General features: G+C 41.7%; 1 protein-coding gene across 1 annotated transcript in view; it reads right to left on the reverse strand.

Moving 5' to 3' along the window:
- Positions 1-18,551, reverse strand: part of LOC311107199 (tyrosine-protein phosphatase non-receptor type 14-like) — a 103,351-nt gene extending 84,800 nt beyond the window's left edge. The window contains exon 1 of the mRNA XM_084149692.1: positions 18,080-18,551. The gene's annotated coding sequence lies outside the window, so the exon portion shown is untranslated. The remainder of the gene's footprint in view (positions 1-18,079) is intronic.
- Positions 18,552-20,946: the final 2,395 nt, after the last annotated feature.

Genomic DNA, 20,946 nt, shown 5'->3' on the forward strand with positions numbered 1-20,946 from the left:
ATTTTTATTTGGATTTCATGTAATGGACATACACAAAATAGTCCAAATTGGTGAAGTGAAATGAAAAAAATAACTTGTTTGAAAAAATTCAAAAAAAATGAATAACGGAAAAGTGGTGCGTGTATGTATTCACCCCCTTTGCTATGAAGCCCCTAAATAAGATCTGGTGCAACAAATTACCTTCATAAGTCACATAATTAGTTCAATAAAGTACACCTGTGTGCAATCTAAGTGTCACATGATCTGTCACATGATCTCAGTATATATACACACACTTGTTCTGAAAGGCCCCAGAGTCTGCAACACCACTAAGCAAGGGGCACCACCAAGCAAGCGGCACCATGAAGACCAAGGATGTCTCCAAACAGGTCAGGGACAAAGTTGTGGAGAAGTACAGATCAGGGTTGGGTTATAAAAAATTATATGGCACCACAACAAACCTGCCAAGAGAAGGCCGCCCACCAAAACTCACAGACCAGGCAAGGAGGGCATTAATCAGAGGCAACAAAGAGACCAAATATACAGTGGGGGAAAAAAGTATTTAGTCAGCCACCAATTGTGCAAGTTCTCCCACTTAAAAAGATGAGAGAGGCCTGTAATTTTCATCATAGGTACACGTCAACTATGACAGACAAAATGAGAATTTTCTTTCCTGAAAATCACATTGTAGGATTTTTTATGAATTTATTTGCAAATTATGGTGGAAAATAAGTATTTGGTCAATAACAAAAGTTTCTCAATACTTTGTTATATACCCTTTGTTGGCAATGACACAGGTCAAACGTTTTCTGTAAGTCTTCACAAGGTTTTCACACACTGTTGCTGGTATTTTGGCCCATTCCTCCATGCAGATCTCCTCTAGAGCAGTGATGTTTTGGGGCTGTCACTGGGCAACACAGACTTTCAACTCCCTCCAAAGATGTTCTATGGGGTTGAGATCTGGAGACTGGCTAGGCCACTCCAGGACCTTGAAATGCTTCTTACGAAGCCACTCCTTCGTTGCCGGGCGGTGTGTTTGGGATCATTGTCATGCTGAAAGACCCAGCCACGTTTCATCTTCAATGCCCTTGCTGATGGAAGGAGGTTTTCACTCAAAATCTCACGATACATGGCCCCATTCATTCTTTCCTTTACACGGATCAGTCGTCCTGGTCCCTTTGCAGAAAAACAGCCCCAAAGCATGATGTTTCCACCCCCATGCTTCACAGTAGGTATGGTGTTCTTTGGATGCAACTCAGCATTCTTTGTCCTCCAAACACGACGAGTTGAGTTTTTACCAAAAAGTTCTATTTTGGTTTCATCTGACCATATGACATTCTCCCAATCCTCTTCTGGATCATCCAAATGCACTCTAGCAAACTTCAGACGGGCCTGGACATGTACTGGCTTAAGCAGGGGGACACGTCTGGCACTGCAGGATTTGAGTCCCTGGCGGCGTAGTGTGTTACTGATGGTAGGCTTTGTTACTTTGGTCCCAGCTCTCTGCAGGTCATTCACTAGGTCACCCCGTGTGGTTCTGGGATTTTTGCTCACCGTTCTTGTGATCATTTTGTCCCCACGGGGTGAGATCTTGCGTGGAGCCCCAGATCGAGGGAGATTATCAGTGGTCTTGTATGTCTTCCATTTCCTAATAATTGCTCCCACAGTTGATTTCTTCAAACCAAGCTGCTTACCTATTGCAGATTCAGTCTTCCCAGCCTGGTGCAGGTCTACAATTTTGTTTCTGGTGTCCTTTGACAGCTCTTTGGTCTTGGCCATATTGGAGTTTGGAGTGTGACTGTTTGAGGTTGTGGACAGGTGTCTTTTATACTGATAACAAGTTCAAACAGGTGCCATTAATACAGGTAACGAGTGGAGGACAGAGGAGCCTCTTAAAGAAGAAGTTACAGGTCTGTGAGAGCCAGAAATCTTGCTTGTTTGTAGGTGACCAAATACTTATTTTCCACCATAACTTGCAAATAAATTCATAAAAAATCCTACAATGTGATTTTCTGGAAAAAAAATGCTCAATTTGTCTGTCATAGTTGACGTGTACCTATGATGAAAATTACAGGCCTCTCTCATCTTTTTAAGTGGGAGAACTTGCACAATTGGTGGCTGACTAAATACTTTTTTCCCCCACTGTAACCTTGAAGGAGCTGCAAAGCCCCACAGCGGAGATTGGAGTATCTGTCCATAGGGCCCCTTTAAGCCGTACACTCCACAGAGCTGGGCTTTACGGAAGAGTGGCCAGAAAAAAGCCATTGCTTAAAGAAAAAAATAAGCAAACACGTTTGGTGTTCGCCAAAAGGCATGTGGGAGACTCCCCAAACATATGGAAGAAGGTACTCTGTTCAGATGAGACTAAAATTGAGCTTTTTGGCCACCAAGGAAAACGCTATGTCTGGCGCAAACCCAACACCTCTCATCACCCCGAGAACACCATCCCCGTGGTGGTGGCAGCATCATGCTGTGGGGATGTTTTTCCATCGGTAGGGACTGGAAACTGGTAAGAATTGAAGGAATGATGGATGCCGCTAAATACAGGGAAATTCTTGAGGGAAACCTGTTTCAGTCTTCCAGAGATGAGAGACTGGGATGGAGGTTCACCTTCCAGCAGGACAATGACCCTAAGCATACTGCTAAAGCAACACTTGCGTGGTTTAAGGGGAAACATTTAAATGTATTGGAATGGCCTAGTCAAAGCCCAGACCTCAATCCAATTGAGAATCTGTGGTATGACTTAAAGATTGCTGTACACCAGCGGAACCCATCCAACTTGAAAGAGCTGGAGCAGTTTTGCCTTGAAGAATGGGCAAAAATCCCAGTGGCAAGACGTGCCAAGCTTATAGAGACATACCAACACACTTGCAGCTGTAATTGCTGAAAAATATGGCTCTACAAAGTATTGACTTTGGGGGGGGGGGGGGGGGGGGGTGAATAGTTATGCACGCTCAAGTTCTGTTTTTTTGTCTTATTTCTTGTTTGTTTCACAATAAAAAATATTTGGCATCTTCAAAGTGGTATGCACGTTGTGTAAATCAAATGATACTAGCCCCCCAAAAATCTATTTTAATTCCAGGTTGTAAGGCAACAAAATAGGAAAAATGCCAAGGGGGGTGAATACTTTCGCAAGCCACTGTACATTTGGTTTCTTGGAAGTTGTGGGAACGTATGTTTTTAGTTTCACATTGGTTTTGGGAACGAAGCCATACATTTCCTGACTGGTAAAAGTGAACATTTCGATTGTTCTGGGAACTTTTATTTTCAGGTTGCAGGGAGGTTCTGAGAACATTTTTCTCTGGTTCCTTGAAAGTTTTCCTGGGAGGTTTTATTAACGTTGCAAGAACAGAAATTATAGGTTATTTTGAGTTTTTTTTAATAACTTCCTTAAAACTTTCACTGAATGTTTCAATAAGACTTTTAATAACACTGTTAGCTTATTTTGGGTTAACTTTTTTGAACAAGCACAGATAGGACACTTGGAAATTAATTTCCTTAAGCATTAATCATACAAACACATGTATTATTTATTGGCATCAGAGATTCTAACCTATCTTCTGTTCTCTATCCATGGAATTAGTCCACTGTGCCACCAGGATGGAGCTAGCATGCCATGTTTTTTTACGCCCACAAAGCTGTTTATTTTAGTATATTCAAACAGACCCCATTTAAAAGGAAACAAGTACTCATTAAGATCAGGTCTGTCCAATTAATGGGAACGGCCAACACACTTGAACATACTTAACAAGACAGAGGATAGAGTTTTTTTTATGCTGAAAATGGAATGTACAGTATATATTTTTAATAACATCCTTAGAACGTTCTCTGAATGTTAGTAAAGTTTTATGGAAAGTTTTCTTAACATTCTTGGAACAATTTGAGAACACGACTTTAAATAGAACCATGAGGAAACATGTAGGAAACGTTATGCTGAAGTACTGAAATTCCCACATGTCATTGTTTCTTAACCTTCTCTGAACTATTTGAGAACATTCCCAATGTCAAACCAGTTGGAGAATGTTTCTAGAACATTACCAACATTTTTATTAAATGTAACCATGTTTGAACTTTTAGGAAACGTTCTGTTAAATTAATGAAATACCACGCTTTTTTTTTGTTTTTTTGTCAAGTTCCTTAAATGTGCTGAGAATGTTCCAAAGCCAAGCAACTATCCTGCATCATTCCCAGAAAGTTGTGGGAAGGTTGAATGCAAAATAACCCTAGGACAACCACGCTCTCACCAATCTCTAAGAAACATATGGTTCTCAGAACGTTATGTGCTAGCTGGGACAGTAATAAGCAAACACTCCAGATAAAAAAAAGCAACCAATAATGTAAAGTCATCAACCTTATTCTAATGGGCGTTATATCCAGTTAGCAATGAGTCCATACACAAAACATTTATGCATGCATGACTGTATGTCGCTTTGGGTAAAAGCGTCTGCTAAATGGCATATTATTATTATATTATTATATCAATACTATTTTTATAAACACTGAACGCATACAGGGAATGATAAGTTAAGAGTTATTACATAGTTACCACCCAGAAGTGATATCATATAGCTTAACACTCAAAGCGCTGGAATTACATAACTACTAGAATGGCCATGATGGTCATTCTGACTGTTCATATTTCAATTGTGTAAATATTCCATAATAAATAGCCAAATGAATGCATTTATTATGTTAAAATAGGTCATAAGAAACCTCAGGACACCAAATGTATATTTAATGAGAAAGAAAATCTATTGATTGATCCAGAAGCACATAGACTGTAAATACTAAAATTCGACGATACTGTTTTTTCTGACTGTAAGACAACAGTTGCCTGGCCAGCTAATGGCCCATCCAAAACAACATTCTAAACTATATTTAAACAAATGTCAAACTTATAATAATAGATGTGGCCTAAAGACAAGATTAAATTGACAATAGTCTGATGGGTGACAATAATATCAATTGTCAAATTGAGAATGAAGAGACTGATGACCAGCAATTGTGCATTGGCATAGAAGGGAACGGAGCTTACCAAAAAGCACTTTTTCAACTCATCCTTTAGAGGTCCATGCAGGCCAGACGTTTTGATTGCTATACCTGATCTAAGGTTTCTAATGAACTCTCAATTTGCGCAGATGGGCTCAGTTTCAAAATATAACTTTGTGAGTACTGGTGACAATCAGCAATAGTCATTCGGGTTTAAATATCCTTCTATTTTATTCTGTTATATTCCATTATATTATTACTGTAAAATCTGTGTGTGGTGACTGTGGTAGGGCAGGGGAATACAAACGTGTTGTAATGAATACTCCAGGAGAAAAAGGTGTAGATTCACGCGCAGAGCGCGGCAGGTGTTTATTTAGCCTTCGCAGAAGGCAGGAATCGTGGTCACAGGCAGGCAATGGTCATACACCGGTAGGCAAACAGGCAGGAGAATCAAAACTAGGACTGAAGGCTATAACTGGTTCTCACAAACGAGCTAGGAAAAGGCTTAGTAGAGTCAAAATGAACAATACCTCACAAGGCACAAACAGAATGAACTGAACTAAATAAGGAGCTGATGAGACCAGGTGAGTAACTAATACAGGTGAAATCAATGAACAAAAATGAAAGACAGGGCTACGTTCAAGAACACAAAGAAACAGGGCTACGTTCAAGAACACAAAGCAACAGGGCTACGTTCAAGAACACAAAGCAACAGGGCTACGTTCAAGAACACAAGGTTGACTAAGAAAATAAATACAGAACCTTACATGTGTGATGTCAGCTAAATGAACAAGTTGATTTCATTGGCATGGCGAAGCCATATAGCCTCGGCTACTAAGCACAGATAAATAAAACTAAAAACATGCTATTCTGTTCTTTTGAAATAAATTGTCTTAGTATCATGTTTTAAATTTCCTTCTTAAACTAAATATTAATGGATTTCTTAATGATTGTGTATATTAAATGGATTTATTAGACTGGTAGGCTATTGGTACTTGTCGAGGCCCGGCTAATCAACTACTAAATATGCATGCGGTCATTTTGACCGTAATAGCGTTTTGAGGTAGAACGTTTTTGTATTTTATGATTTTATCTCAAAGTGCTGCTAGAGTGTAAAATACACATATTGAGGAAAAGTCAATTACAAAATCTAAAACGGTCAGATTGTCCAACATGACTGTCTCGACAGTCGTGGGGAGCTGAGCTAGCATTAACATTAGCATCACTAACAGTAGTGGGGAGCTGAGCTAGCATTAACATTAGCATCACTAACAGTAGTGGGGAGCTGAGATAGCATTAACATTAGCATCACTAACAGTAGTGTCTGTTTTAATTAAGGCAGAGGCTGCGGTTCCAAAGGTAACCGCCCTGTTCCGCCCCCATCCCGACCTCTTGGAAGTCTCTTCCCCAGTGCTAAAAATCTGTAGCACATTCTGCACATGTGTTTCTTTACCTCTACTTTACACGTACACATTTTGGTGTTCACTGTCAATCGTGAATTATCATTCTTCAAGTTTTACTATTGAAACGTCCATGCAGAATCTGCATACATTTGATCACAATCAGTTTCATGGGAATATGCATTTACAGTTGAAGTCGGAAATTTACATACACTTAGGTTGGAGTCATTAAAACTCGTTTTTCAACCACTCCACAAATTTCTTGTTAACAAACTATAGCTTTGGAAAGTCGGTTAGGACATCTACTTTGTGCATGACACAAGTCATTTTTCCAACAATTGTTAACAGACAGATTATTTCACTTATAATTCATTGTATCACAATTCCAGTGGGTCAGAAGTTTACATACACTAAGTTGACCGTGCCTTTGAACAAATTGGAAAATTCCAGAAAATGATGTCATGGCTTTAGAAGCTTCTGATAGGCTAATTGACATAATTTGAGTCAATTGGAGGTGTACCTGTGGATGTATTTCAAGGCCTACCTTCAAACTCAGTGCCTATTTGCTTGACATCATGGGAAAATCAAAAGAAATCAGCCAAGACCTCAGAAAAAGATTGTAGACCTCCACAAGTCTGGTTCATCCTTGGGAGCAATTTCCAAACGCCTGAAGGTACCACGTTCATCTGTACAAACAATACTACGCAAGTATAAACACCATGGGACCACACAGCCGTCATACCGCTCAGGAAGGAGACGCGTTCTGTCTCCTAGAGATGAACGTACTTTGGTGCGAAAAGTGCAAATCAATCCCAGAACAACAGCAAAGGACCTTGTGAAGATGCTGGAGGAAACAGGTACAAAAGTATCTATATCCACAGTAAAACGAGTCCTATATCCACATAACCTGAAAGGCCGCTCAGCAAGGAAGAAGCCACTGCTCCAAAACCGCCATAAAAAAGCCAGACTACGGTTTGCAACTGCACATGGGGACAAAGATCGTACTTTTTGGAGAAATGTCCTCTGGTCTGATGAAACAAAAATAGAACTGTTTGGCCATAATGACCATCGTTATGATTGGAGGAAAAAGAGGAGCTTGCAAGCCGAAAAACACCATCCCAACCGTGAAGCACGGGGATGGCAGCATCATGCTGTGGGGGTGCTTTGCTGCAGGAGGGACTGGTGCACATGAGGAAGGAAAATTATGTGGATATATTGAAGCAACATCTCAAGACATCAGTCAGGAAGTTAAAGCTTGTTCGCAAATGGGTCTTCCAAATGGACAATGACCCCAAGCATACTTCCAAAGTTGTGGCAAAATGGCTAAAGGACAACAAAGTCAAGGTATTGGAGTGGCCATCACAAAGCCCTGACCCCAATCCTATAAAACATTTGAGGGCAGAACTGAAAAAAAGTGTGTGCGAGCAAGGAGGCCTACAAACCTGACTCAGTTACACCAGCTCTGTCAGGAGGAATGGGCCAAAATTCACCCAAGTTATTGTGGAAGGCTACCCGAAACGTTTGACCCAAGTTAAACAATTTAAAGGCAATGCTACCAAATACTAAACTAAACTTCTGACCCACTGGGAATGTGATGAAAGAAATAAAAGCTGAAATAATTAATTCTCTCTACTATTATTCTGACATTTCACATTCTTAAAATAAAGTGGTGATCCTAACTGACCTAAGACAGGGAATTTTACTAGGATTAGTCAGGAATTGTGAAAAACTGAGTTGAAATGTATTTGGCTAAGGTGTATGTAAACTTCCGACTTCAACTGTAGATCTACAGTGTTGTTTCGAAGTACAGTATTGTTTTGAATTATATACAATGAGCGAATTGTAGAGCAGATGGTGTTAACAAACTGTAGCATACCTGTGTTTGGTTCAATCAAAGCACATATTTGAGTTTTGGCCGCATGAGAGAAAAATGTGACCATTCGAACAATCATCCTAAAATGAAGTGGTGTTTTTTGTCTTACAGTAAGTAACGTTATACTATGCTATTATATTCGGTACTGTTATGTAGAATACTATCATTATGTGATCTTGCAGACTTTTTTTTATTTTTATTAAACCAGCACCATTCTCTATTCATCACTGTGCGTAAAATAGAGAATCCCGCACGTCCAGAAGCTTCTGATTTTTTCCTATTGGGAAGAGGCTTCCAGAGAATTAACTGGCCTCAGGCAGGATTGATAGGCTAAAGGGAGCCCACAACACCAATCAAAATCCCCCATACCTCCTGTAGAGAACTACAACCTACAAAAATCCTCCATCCCCAAACAAAACATGCTGAGAAGTAGTGGCAACCCAAGACCTCAGAGAGGGAGAGAGAGAGACAGAGAGGAAAGAGGGGGAGAAGATGTGGGCTAGGACTTAAAAGGAGTGTAAAAAAGGCTCAAGTGAGCAAGGAAGAGGGAGAAGAAGGAGAGGAGGAAAAGGGGAGGAGGAGGAGAGGAGAGACAGTGGGAATGTGTTGCTTCTTGTCTGGGCTCTGGCAGTGTGGTGCTGATAGTCAGTTTGGATCCAAGCCCAGATTCCTCTCTACCCCGACTAGAAAAACAGAGCACACCTGACAGAAGTATGCGTCCGGGAGGAGGGTGTGAGTGTGTGTGTATTCATGTGTGTGTGTGTGTGTGTGTGTGTGTGTGTGCGTGTGTGTGTGTGTGTGTGTGAGTAAGAGATAAAGAGAGAGATTGGAGGAGGTGGCTGTATGGCCAATTGGTGCAGTTGGAACTTCTGAACAATAAATCCAATAATAGGTTGGTATCACAACAACAACCCCAACCTGACTGGGCTTCATGGATGGGGCATTACACATTCCTTATCCTGGAATCCTCAATCCCTCTGAGCAAACAAACACTTGCTATTGTAGCTTCTTGTTCATGTGTTTTTCACTATAATTAGTTAACAATGGGTGACTAAATCGGCTTTGTTTTCTGATTGGTGGACTTTGGTTTGTTAAGCACTGTGGTCACCTGACCTGAGCCACAGTCTTTCTGACCCCGACTGTGGCATGAGATTGGGGGAAGTGGCATCACCAGCTGACAGTAAACCCCACTTAACCCAAACCGCCATAGAAATGTTCTCACGCACACAAACCAGCTAAATCACTAGGGGAGGGCAACTGATTAAGCAAACAAGCAAGCAAACACACATGTGCGCGCGCACGACACACACACACACACACACACACACAGTAAGCACACACACACACACACACAGTAAGCACACACACACAAACACACACACACACACAGTAAGCACACCCTTCAGAGGTTAGCCAAGAGACCAGACAGCAGTTATTGCAATCTAAAACTAGCAATCAACTGCATCATTTTGTCTGTGGTTGAGGATACACAGACAGACAATAGATTGAGACCAAACCTTCCCACTTCAGGCACAACGTTACATAAACGCAGCCACAACATTCCCCCTGCCAGCTGGTTTATTTTCAGCTCACATAAACAGCCTATACATTTATGAATTTGCACGTTGTAATTTTGCGGTGCCCAAAATGCAAGGGGTAGCAGAGAAAGACACAGAGAGAGAGTGAGGGTGAGCGACAGTTGTTTTTAGTTTCCAATATAGCCGCGTTTACTATGAAACCCTTCCAGAGTTTTTCCCTCTCTCTCTTTTTTTTCCGCTCCCCCTCTCTGTGTTGGCTGGCTGGGAGACAGCTGTTCCTCTGTCAGTTTGGTGAAGAGCGTGAGGTGCCACTGTGGGGTGTCGCTCCAAGGTAATAAAAGAGAGTAAACTCCCACCCATCCTGTTTTTATTAGGCTTTATCTCTTTCTCAGCTTGTTGTCTATCTGACCTCATTGGGGGTTTGTTTAGAAAGATAAACGGTGGACTCATGGATAAATGAAGTCAGATCCATATAGCCTTATCATTGATTCCTCTGCTGTTTGGTTTTCTGGATTTGAATGAGTGACAAGCTAACCTAACTACAGTGAAAAGGGACAAAAAACATAAATCCAAATCCAAACCAGGGGCTCCCTTGATGCGAACAAAAAAGGCCCCAAAAAGATGCTAACAACTCTTTCCAGTGCAGTCAAAATTAAGTGTTTATTTTACAGCTGATGAAACTAACACTGTAAAAGTGTGAAATAAATGGATCAGTATTATTTCCTAAAAAGTTGCTGGTTGAAAATACGATCTACACAGGACCTTCTAATCAGCAGGTTTTCATGGGCGAGAGTTTTGGCTTAATAGACCAACAACAAAGAGAGTTCCAAACCTCTCTACCAATAATAGCTAGTTTTCAGTTTTCCCCTCCCCACTCAGACCACTGCCAGACAGTCCTAGCTAAATTCTTGCTTGAGAAATAGTGTTTTGCTAAAATGCTACTTTTACCCATTTTAATGCAAATCTATTTCAGTAAGGTACTTAATAGTTACCCAGAAATGATTTTATATTGATATAAAAATGGCTGCATTGGGTCTTTAAGCTAACCCTAACAAGGCCTGTGTAAGTTTTGCCTGTAGCTCTATGGGCAGATGGCTGTATACACACACAAGGATGTTTATGCAGTGACCTTTCTGTCCGGTCAGCTGCGGAACTAAAACATAGGGCCTATGGAGATTACCCTAACCAAAACATGCTCTTACAGAGTCATGCTAGCCTACATACCAGAGCAGACTAATATTACACAACCAAAACACAGGCCTGCTACACACCAAAACCTGCTTACATAGCACAAACAAAACACAGTATTACTGTCTCACTACACACCTAAATATGCTAGTCATACTGAAACACTATCTACAGAATACTGCAAATAACAATCATTTAATATTGCAAAACCAAAGCAGCGTCTTAAATAGTCATGATACAAACCAAACCCCGTAAACTGGTTCTCTACAAGAAGTGAGGACAATACATATTATCGTGTTTCACTGAACTTCGAAAAACAGGCAGACTCTGGGCAGCCCCCACGCATACTGATCTGTGGTGTGTGTGTGTGTGTTGGAAAATCAAGTCTGCAGAACAGAGACCATCTTGTCTAGGGCATATTTCTTTCTCCCCACTACTAGAGGCACACAGACAAAGGCACTAACAGCTTTTTGATGTTTGGCTTCCAGCATAGCGTAACAGTGTAAAACACTGTGTAAAATACTCCCCCAACACACACACACACAAGTATCAATCTACTGACCATAAATCATACTATCTGTCTGACAGACATCTTACAGCTGTGTAGAATACAATAGAACTTTCTCTCCACCCACAAGACAAAGACCGCCTGAAACGTCAACAAAGAACAACACTGTCCTACCATGCTCAAACTCAATCTATTGACAGCACAAGTCTTTAGTAACTCCCATTACATGACAACACTTCAGTGTCAAACGAACACATTCACACACACATACACACTGTGAACCTATTACTGAACAATGTGTCCATACACACAAGTCGACAATAACTTCACACCCAACTAACACAGAAACAGTAAGGTCAACAGATCTGTGGTAATTGGACAGTCAACCATTTCAACTCCTTCAGGAATTAAACACACTCATCGGACTCTTTTTGTCTCCTCTCCAGATATGTAACCTAATCTCACACACAGGGACATAGGTTATGATTTCTGTAGTAGCCAGCTATCAGGTTACCAGTAGTAAAACAACACTATCATACACAGTGAAGAATCTTGTGTGGCTATTCAAAAACTCTGTTTGATGAATCCTGATGGAAAAAGCAAATCACCCCAAAGTAAACACAACACATCTTACAAAAAGCATGTAGTGTGGGTGTTCTGTCAAAGCACGGCCCCTTTGACGATTCTTCTCTATTCAAGCCCACACAAAGGAGGGAACAAAACAGCACTTTGTCACCTACTGTTAAAACCATTAGACACAGGGCATTTGGAGTGAGGACGTAAGTGTATCATGTGTAACTTAATCAATCTGATCTCTCACGCTTCCCTTCTTTCCCTGTCTCTTTCTCTCTCTCTGAGTCTCTCTCTGTCTCTCGCTACACATGAGCACTTTAGCAAAACAAACGGGTTTAGTGCTTTAGTGCCCGGGGCTGTTCTGTCACTAGTCTCGTTTTTACGACGTGTTCTGTGTTCTCCAACCCAACACACACAGATGCTACGGTACCTCTGAGGACTACTGTTAACAACACAGACAGACAGACAACCACAAACCACCTGACTCAGATAAAGAACCTTCACTATTTCAGGTTCCAGTTTATGCTGATTGTTCTTCAAAGGGTTGTGTTGAATCTGTCTGGATGTTCATTGCTGGTTGAACTACTGATCAAAAAGCTCCTCAAAGAAATCTGACTTCAACAAGTAAGGGGAAAGAAAGGATAGGGACACATCACACACACAAATCCAGCAGACACATGGACTCATACACACACGCACACACTATGGTTCCGGCATCTCTGATTCCCCAGACTGCCTAAGGGGCAGTGAAGGAAGGAGTTATTTTTTTTGATGCCTCACTGGACTACGCAACACACCCCTGGGTGCCCCTTTGTTACCTGACACACTAGCCATGTGTGTTTCTGTCTGCCTCGGAAAACTGACTCAGAAACTCTCTGTTAAGAGTTTAGCGGTATCATGTTGCTCAGTTAGGACAATAGCCTTAACTCTTCTCATCTGTGCAAATGATCACACACACAAACACGCACAAACATACACACCACACACACACGCACAAGCAGCTGCAAGCAGATTGTAGAGCCAGACAGTCAGGGTCCTTGTTAGAAATGCATCTGCCGTTTCACTCTTCATTAAGTCTCGGTTTTTCTCTTGACTCTCTCTCTCTCCTCTCTCTCTCTGTGGTGTGTGAGAACACTGAGACACTGACAGACACAGTGTTGAGCATTCACACTAAGGTGAGACTCAGACAGGGAGGGAGCAGGGAGCCACCTCAGCCTTGTTAACGTATGAGAGGGTCAAGTTAAGGGTTGACAGAGCTCTGTTAAAGATAAAGGAATGTGTTTATAGTGCTCTATCGTACAGTGCATAGCAGATATAACTTACAAGAATGCACATTCATATGATACATACTGATACTGTAGTTAGGCCTTGCTTAATGATAAAGCAGGTGTTAAACCAATAACAATGTGTGACAATGCGGTTTCATGCAAACATTGCATGACTGGATATTCAAAAGTACCATTGGTGTCAGCGGTGGGATTAAGTAGCTAGCCATTAGGGACCAAAATCCCATTGCGAAATAATGCTTCTTAGCCAATTAAATGATGGAAATACCAGTCGATGGAAATACATTTGACTAGTCATGCTTATTGGTCTATAGGTTAATTTGCATAATTTTGTGGAATTAAATTGGCGCGTGTATACAGTATATTAGTTCTGTATCTTATCTATCACACGCGTAAAGCATACAGATTCTCAGCCTTTGAACGTAAAATCTGTCAGACAGCGCGAGAGCTGTTGCTACAGCATCTTAAACAGCAAACGCATAGGCAACGGAAGGCAGGCTTCATCAGCGCGTCACACACCACTTTACAATGAGCTGGAGGCAATAAGGCTATGAATTTTGAAAAAGTATATTTAATTGTTTGAAACCTGACATTTTTTGTTAACACTATCGAGGTTTCGCTCTACTGTGGGAACTGTGATTGAATCAACGCAATATTAGCCACTTTCAATGTAATATACCGAAACAAAACAAACTACGCAAGATTTAGTATGCATTCTCTGTAATTATTTTATTTTATAAAGTGGTTTCTTGCATCAAAAACAACATTTTCAGTCACCTTCTTGTCTAAAGGACAAGTGGATAAACAGGTTAATGTCAAGACCTGCATGTTTTTTTTCAAGTCTTATGGAATGTGGGCAGTAAACACCACATGTTGACTGCTACGGTAGGCTGAATGATAGAACAGCTATTTCCATGTTAAAATGTTATGGGATGTGTTTTTCTACATAGTTTCTGATGGTAGGCCACTCTGGTAGACCTACATTATGATCAAATAGCCACAGTAGCTTAATTGGCCACTGTTAAAACTGTAACTTAAAGCGGGTACAGCCTCAGTGTTCACAGTAAACGCTGAATTTTCACAATGTTCAAGTTTGCGCTCAGCAGACCAGAAATTTGCTCAGTGCCGCAAAATATTAGAGGGAACATTATTAGCAACCCATGCTAGTTCTTGCATATTAGACCTCCCCTCTTTCTAAATTTCTAACGGATATTTTAATCTCTGTCACATGAAACCGCTCGCATGTGCAGTGTGCTTTGACAAAGGTGTTTTCCATTAATTTCATTATGGAGCGAACATTCGAGCGTAGCCTACTGCCTTCTGCGCAATGCTGCGCTTATAATATGAAGAAATAATTGTTTATCAACATTTTAAGCGAAACTTTCTGATCTGTTGCATCAGACTCATTGCTAAATGAGTAAATATGGACAGTTATTCTAACATCTTCAAAGTGCGCATCAGAATTCGGTAAGAAGAACCGCACATTGTTGCATCCTCGACTTGCAAGTGCTGTTAACATGAATTAGCATAAACTGAATGTGATTTCTGTCATTCTGAGCACCGTGGGTGGACGCCCTAATCAGGTTACACACCCAATGCATATGGGTCTGGTACATTTCTCAACTGTCCGGTAAATTAAAATGCTGCCGGTCAAATGTCCGGCACCACATTTTCCTAACATTTTCCTGGCATCAGTTCTCTGGTGTTCTGGACTGGAATTAACTGGTAATGTTCAGTGTTCCTGACTGCCGTTCCCATGTAAACAGAGCTGTCACCCTGACATGGACAGGAGGAGGAGGATCAAAGAGGACAAGTCTCAGTGACACTCGGCAGAGACGTTTTTCCGAACCTGGAACGCCGCACCACGACTCATCCTGTGCCACAGGAAACAGTCGCTGACGTCATGGAGAGAGTAGGGAGCGAATGAGAGGAGGGAGAGATAAAGAGAGAAAAAAAGGGGGACACCAAGTGAGAAAGTGTGTATGTGAGAGAGAGTTGGAGAGAGAAAATTAACCCACCCAACACTACTACTATCCTTCTAATGAGAGGATGAGAAAATGGAGAGAAAGAGGCAAACAATGATAGAGGGACAGAGAACAGAGAGAGGGGGGCTGGTGAAATCCCTGTCACCCCTATCCCAGCCTCTTATCATGTTAGTCCAGTTGGTTGAGGGGGTGTTGGGGACAGAGGGAGGGAGGGATGGAGGGAAGGGGGGGTGGGGGGGTTATCAACATGGAACCATATCTGAGCAACTACCTCCAACACAGCAGTATGGGACTAACAGCCCCAGGCTGTCTACTGAAATTTAGTAGCAGCCATCACTTTACAGCTAGATTTTCCATGCCCCCCCCCCCCCCAACCACATCACACACACACACAGAAACACGTAAAAGCAGCATGTAGGCCACACATACACACACACACACACACACACAAATGCAAAAACACACAAACACACACAGAAACATACATGCACATTCACACACACACCCAACACAAAATAACTCACTCACCAAAAACCACTAACCGTGCTTTCTCATGCCAAACCCTCAGTCAACATTCAATCTCCGAGGGGCTTCCCAACAAAATACTATACAATATTGCTATGCCGCTTTTTCTCCTGTCTACTCTTTCTCTCTGCAATACAGAGATAGAGAAGTGAGAATGATGACAGAAGAGGCTTTCTGTGAGTGTGTGTGTGTGTGTGTGTGTATGTGTGTGTGAATGAATGTGAGTGTGCGTGTATGTGTGTGTGTGTGTGTGTGTGAATGAATGTGAGTGTGCAAGGGAATGTGTGCTTGTGTGTATGCGTGCATGTTGTGTACCTGACTGGCCAGGAGGGCGGGCTGTAGAGTGATTGACAGCTTCCTGCAGCAGCAGGTGAGTGGAATGAGTACCTGGGATAGAGGGATGGGTTGAGACATGTCTGCCTCTGTCATTGTCTGAGGTGAGGTGCTGCTGTAGAGTAGAGCTGCCTTATTCAACTCACAAACAGCAGCACTATCCTCTCTGTACACTTCCCAAACAATAAAAGAGTATAGAACAGGATAGAATGAAATAAAATAGAGCTGCACAGAAGTAGGTAACCCAAGCGATACAGCTGGCTACTAGCAACATTCTTAAAGGTATTCTCCAGTGCTTTTTTATACTTTTTTAGCCAGTAGTTCTGAAAGTAGTGCTCACGAGCCAAAAGTGGTCCCCAGAAATTGCGTACTACGTCACATATGTGAACCACATCATTGCTCTCTCTCGCTCCGCTGTGTGTGCATCTTGCTAGCTGTCGCTCAAATATCGAGGGGCTGAGCTTCATTGGTTAAAACTCGAATTGCTGGGGGCTGGCCCACGTGGGGGGAAATGTAGGGAAAATGGCACTGCACAGCTTTTTGTAAACAGTCGCTTTCAAAATAGGGATTTTTTGGCTAATTGAAGTAAAACTGTTATTCTGCTCATAGATTATGCATGTACAGTATAAACTACACATCAACACATCCAGCGGGAGGTTTAAAAAATACTTACTAGTCACCAATGTTCTGGAGCATGTCTTTAAAGCCACTGCCAGTCAAGCTCTTCAGCTCCTCCACCAGTGTTTAGAAAGCTGCTGCTGTGTACTCCCAGTCCACTTGTGCTGGCACCATATAATTTGCTCAGCATGCCATTGAGGTTATAAAGGCGACCAGATGTGTGTGTGGGGGGCACGCCTCCAGCAGCTATGCTATATATGCCATTACTGTAGTCTCCTACTTTACAGTGGTTGTAATTCTAGGTGCATGTCCAAACAGATTGCTCTCACTCACACACACCATTCTGAACACACAGTGCTGGAGCCTTACTGTTTCCCAGCAATGTGCTAATGCTAATGTCATCACCACCAGTATAGAGTGGGAGACAGAGAGGGAGCTAGACATGTGTAAACACACACACTTGCATACCCACAGACACATGCAAACACACATGCATACAAACCCTTTTTCCCATGCGTCAACACCTGCGTACACACACAGTATTGGTTTCTGAATTATGTTATCTTCTTTTCAGAGGTCAGTAATCACATGCCATGGACAGACAGTGGTGTTGCCACCATGGAGCTGGCTTGCATTTCTATATGACTCTTGCATAGACCTTGGACTCAACACTCATCTGCTCTCTCCTCTCCTTTCGTTCTCTTTCATGGCCTTGCCTTGAGCTGTTTCATCATCTGAATTCTCCAGTTCTCTGAAAATGTGCTCTATGGAAGCTGGTATATGCATGTTATAATACAGCTATTGTAGCCTACATGGAGAGAAAACCAGACACACAATACGGTCTAAGCCTACTTCTAGCCTAGGCCTACTCAAGACAGCAGATGTTTTTTATGAGTTTTCGTTTTTGGAAGCAAACACAAAAGCGCATTGAACAGATGAACCCTTTCCAATTGCAGGTCGCGGCTTGCCCTGAAACCCCGCCGCGAGACCCCCTGGAATGTTCCCGTTTGGTTGACGAAAAAAGTTGCTCTACGTGGACAGGCAGGCAGGCGAGGCGAACGCATATGGCCTTCACTTTGCCTGCTCCCTGCATAAAACTACGATTTACATGGGTTTAGCCTACTAAACAAGCTTTAGCCTTGGCTAAATTAAGAATAACCCATACAATAGTATTGAGATTTTAACATGGTAACAAAGCGCCGTTATTTTGTTGCACTAAAAACAGTCCCTTGAAAGGAAAAAAAATCTATAAAAAGCAGCCAACCGACTGGTTGAGACACCCACCGTATTTCCTTTGCTACATGCCGAAGTTGTGTCTGCGCTGAGGAAATTCTGTGAGCTCGACGGAGTGGAACGGCCTCCTCAAATCCGCAAAATTGAGTTAATCCTCAAAATTGTTTTAATCTCCATTTCCATTTGTCAACATTCTGTCCGAAACTGTTAAAATTGAGTATTTTATTCCAGAATACACAAAATCTGTCGAAAAGGAGAAGAAAGAAAAAAAACTCCAAAGGAACTTTACCCCTCAAGATGCGAGTCGTAGGCTATATCCTAGTCTTCAACTGAGTGAAGTTCATGTGCCCCAAAAGCAAAACAACATTCGGCAAAGTTATCCAAGTTGTGCCAAGAATAAAAAAGTAGGTATTCGACTTTCCCTTAGACCCTGGGTTTTGTGATATAACGTCGACTCGACGACTCTGGAGCAGCCAAGACCAGCGCATAGGTTCAGATACGTAGCCTATGTCCCGGCCCTTCTGACATCACATCATGGAATTTTAGGAATGCAAGGCTAACGGAGAAGTGGCGGCTCCTCTTTTAATGGTTTTAGGCGAGAGATGACTAAACGGGGAACAAAGGGGACCCGCTCAGATATTTATGTCCTTTCGCCTTTGGTAGTAACCTAGCCTATATATAAAAGCCTTTCTCCCAAACAGTTCCTGCTACTTTTCCCCCTTAAATTCAATAAAGACATTTCACATAGGACATGTAGCTATAATTTATTTGGAACTTCTCTAATTATTTATTTATTCAATATTTCATAGGCATAAGCATTTCTCCTAATCAACACATGTCCCAACATAATCTGATGAGATACGGGTCGGATGCTTTAGTATTACCATGAACTTCAACAGACGTTTGGAGACTGTTAGTTTGGATTAGTAACCAAACTGCATCCTCTGGTGGCCATATCCTTTCCAGTTCAGATTGGCTTTGGGGTAAGCAATATTATGATGAAAAACAAATCCTAAACATTGTCTTACTAGGCCTATTCACTCAGTTTCAGTCATATAAACTACCTAGACTCCATTCTTGGTGCTGATCAATAATTGAGATTCAATTGAATTACTAGATCTATTTCAGTGCATAAAACAACATTAGGCCTGTACATGCAGGGCAGGCGCCAGAACGAATCAGCTGGACAGTATTTGATTTCTATAGGCCCGTTTTTTTCACAGGACCTCCTGTGTGCATGCAGGCCATATGGACACATTGATAGCCTACACCATGATCCACTGGCGGCTAAAGAAATTAGCGCATGGAACTCAGAGATAACCTATAGGCCAGTGCCGATTTTAGCATGTCAATCTTGGTGGGGCAAACTCCCCCCAATTTATTTTAATGCATGCCAGCAAAGCCACTACACAACACAATACTAAATAATACATTAATTGCACTATAACGGTGACAAACGGTGCCAACAAACTGTTAGGGCCTACATAAAGCTGTCCCAACAGCAGAGCTTTCTTTTCAGCACCATGGAGTGAATCCTTACCACCGCTACACCTGGCTATCAGCGGAGCCTTGTCTGGCAGTGAAACAGTTCCTTCAGCCTCATTTACTGGCTTTTTTTAAAACAAAGCTGATATGGCTGACTTGCTTAAACAAATGTGATTTCTACTGACAATTGAGATGTACAACGAGCGAGCTGATAAGAGGCAATCCGTAATTTTGTTTAAGACATTAATGACTGAGCTAGGACTGACGTAGTCAATATAACTATTTGTTCAGCACTTTTGAAATGTACAGCGACAGAATTCAGAACATGTGCCGTTCTTACAGTGTTCTCCCTGTACACCAAGTCAGAACCGTAGGATAAATAAAGTGGGCATATAAGCAGAAAATGAAAGCTCTTACAATATTTGATTATTAAATTTCTCTAAAACAGGCTATAGGCTACATGTGCACCACCAAGTCAGAACGGTAGGCTAAGTTATGAAGGGGAAAGGGACCAAATTATTAGGATGAAGCACATGGGCTACTAACAGCTTACTACACAACATACACTTAGTATTGCTTTCTTAGCTACGGTATACATATCTCCCTGGCATATTACATAATTTATACAGAAGCATACAATACATTTTTGGACTCCCCTTGTTGTGCTGTGCTCACTTGAAAAGGGCGTTGGTGCGGCAGTCCTTCTTGTGGGCAAATTTTGTCCTCAAACTTTGTCATGAAAGTCTGTCATTCTCTGGAATTTATGGGAACTCTGAAAAAACAAGGTAGAATCATGACGCTAGTGATCTTCAGGTCGGAGCTCTAGAAAGAGGCCAGAGTTCCCGACTTGGAATTCCGAGTTGGATGACCGTTCAAAATGTATTTTCCCAGTCAGAGCTAGTTTTTTCCCCGAGTTCCCAGCTGTCTTAAACTCACTGAAGTTTGAGAATTTCCCAGTTCTGAGTTTCCAGTTGTTTTGAACGCAGTAGAAGTCATGCTGGATTGACAGCATGGCCAATGTATTCAACCTTTTCTGGCCAATGGTGTGTTGCGAGTGAATGTTTATCCCTTTAAGCTTGGAAAAGAGACCCTTAAACCCAGACTTGGACCAAACACCCTCTCCACTGAATAGCAGGCGAGTGATTGTTTCGCAATGCTTCAGTTAGCCACTGATTCCTTCCAAACCCCTCATTGTTGAATTTGCTATTTCCAACTTGTTGTGTAATGTTTATGTCCAAAGGCCGATGAGCACCGATATGTTTCATCTATAATTTCTCTTCATATGACAAGGATTGAAAAGGATTTGCCAGTAGATTGTCGACTTGATTCATGATGATGACTGCTTGTTAGCTAAGATTTTGAAAGTATGATGTTGACATGATCAGTCCAATCAAAGCTATGGTAGATATAACGTGATTTGACTTCATTTTATC

The sequence above is a fragment of the Coregonus lavaretus genome, assembly GCF_964263955.1.
Source record: "Coregonus lavaretus genome assembly, chromosome: 31".
Lineage (NCBI taxonomy): Eukaryota > Metazoa > Chordata > Actinopteri > Salmoniformes > Salmonidae > Coregonus > Coregonus lavaretus.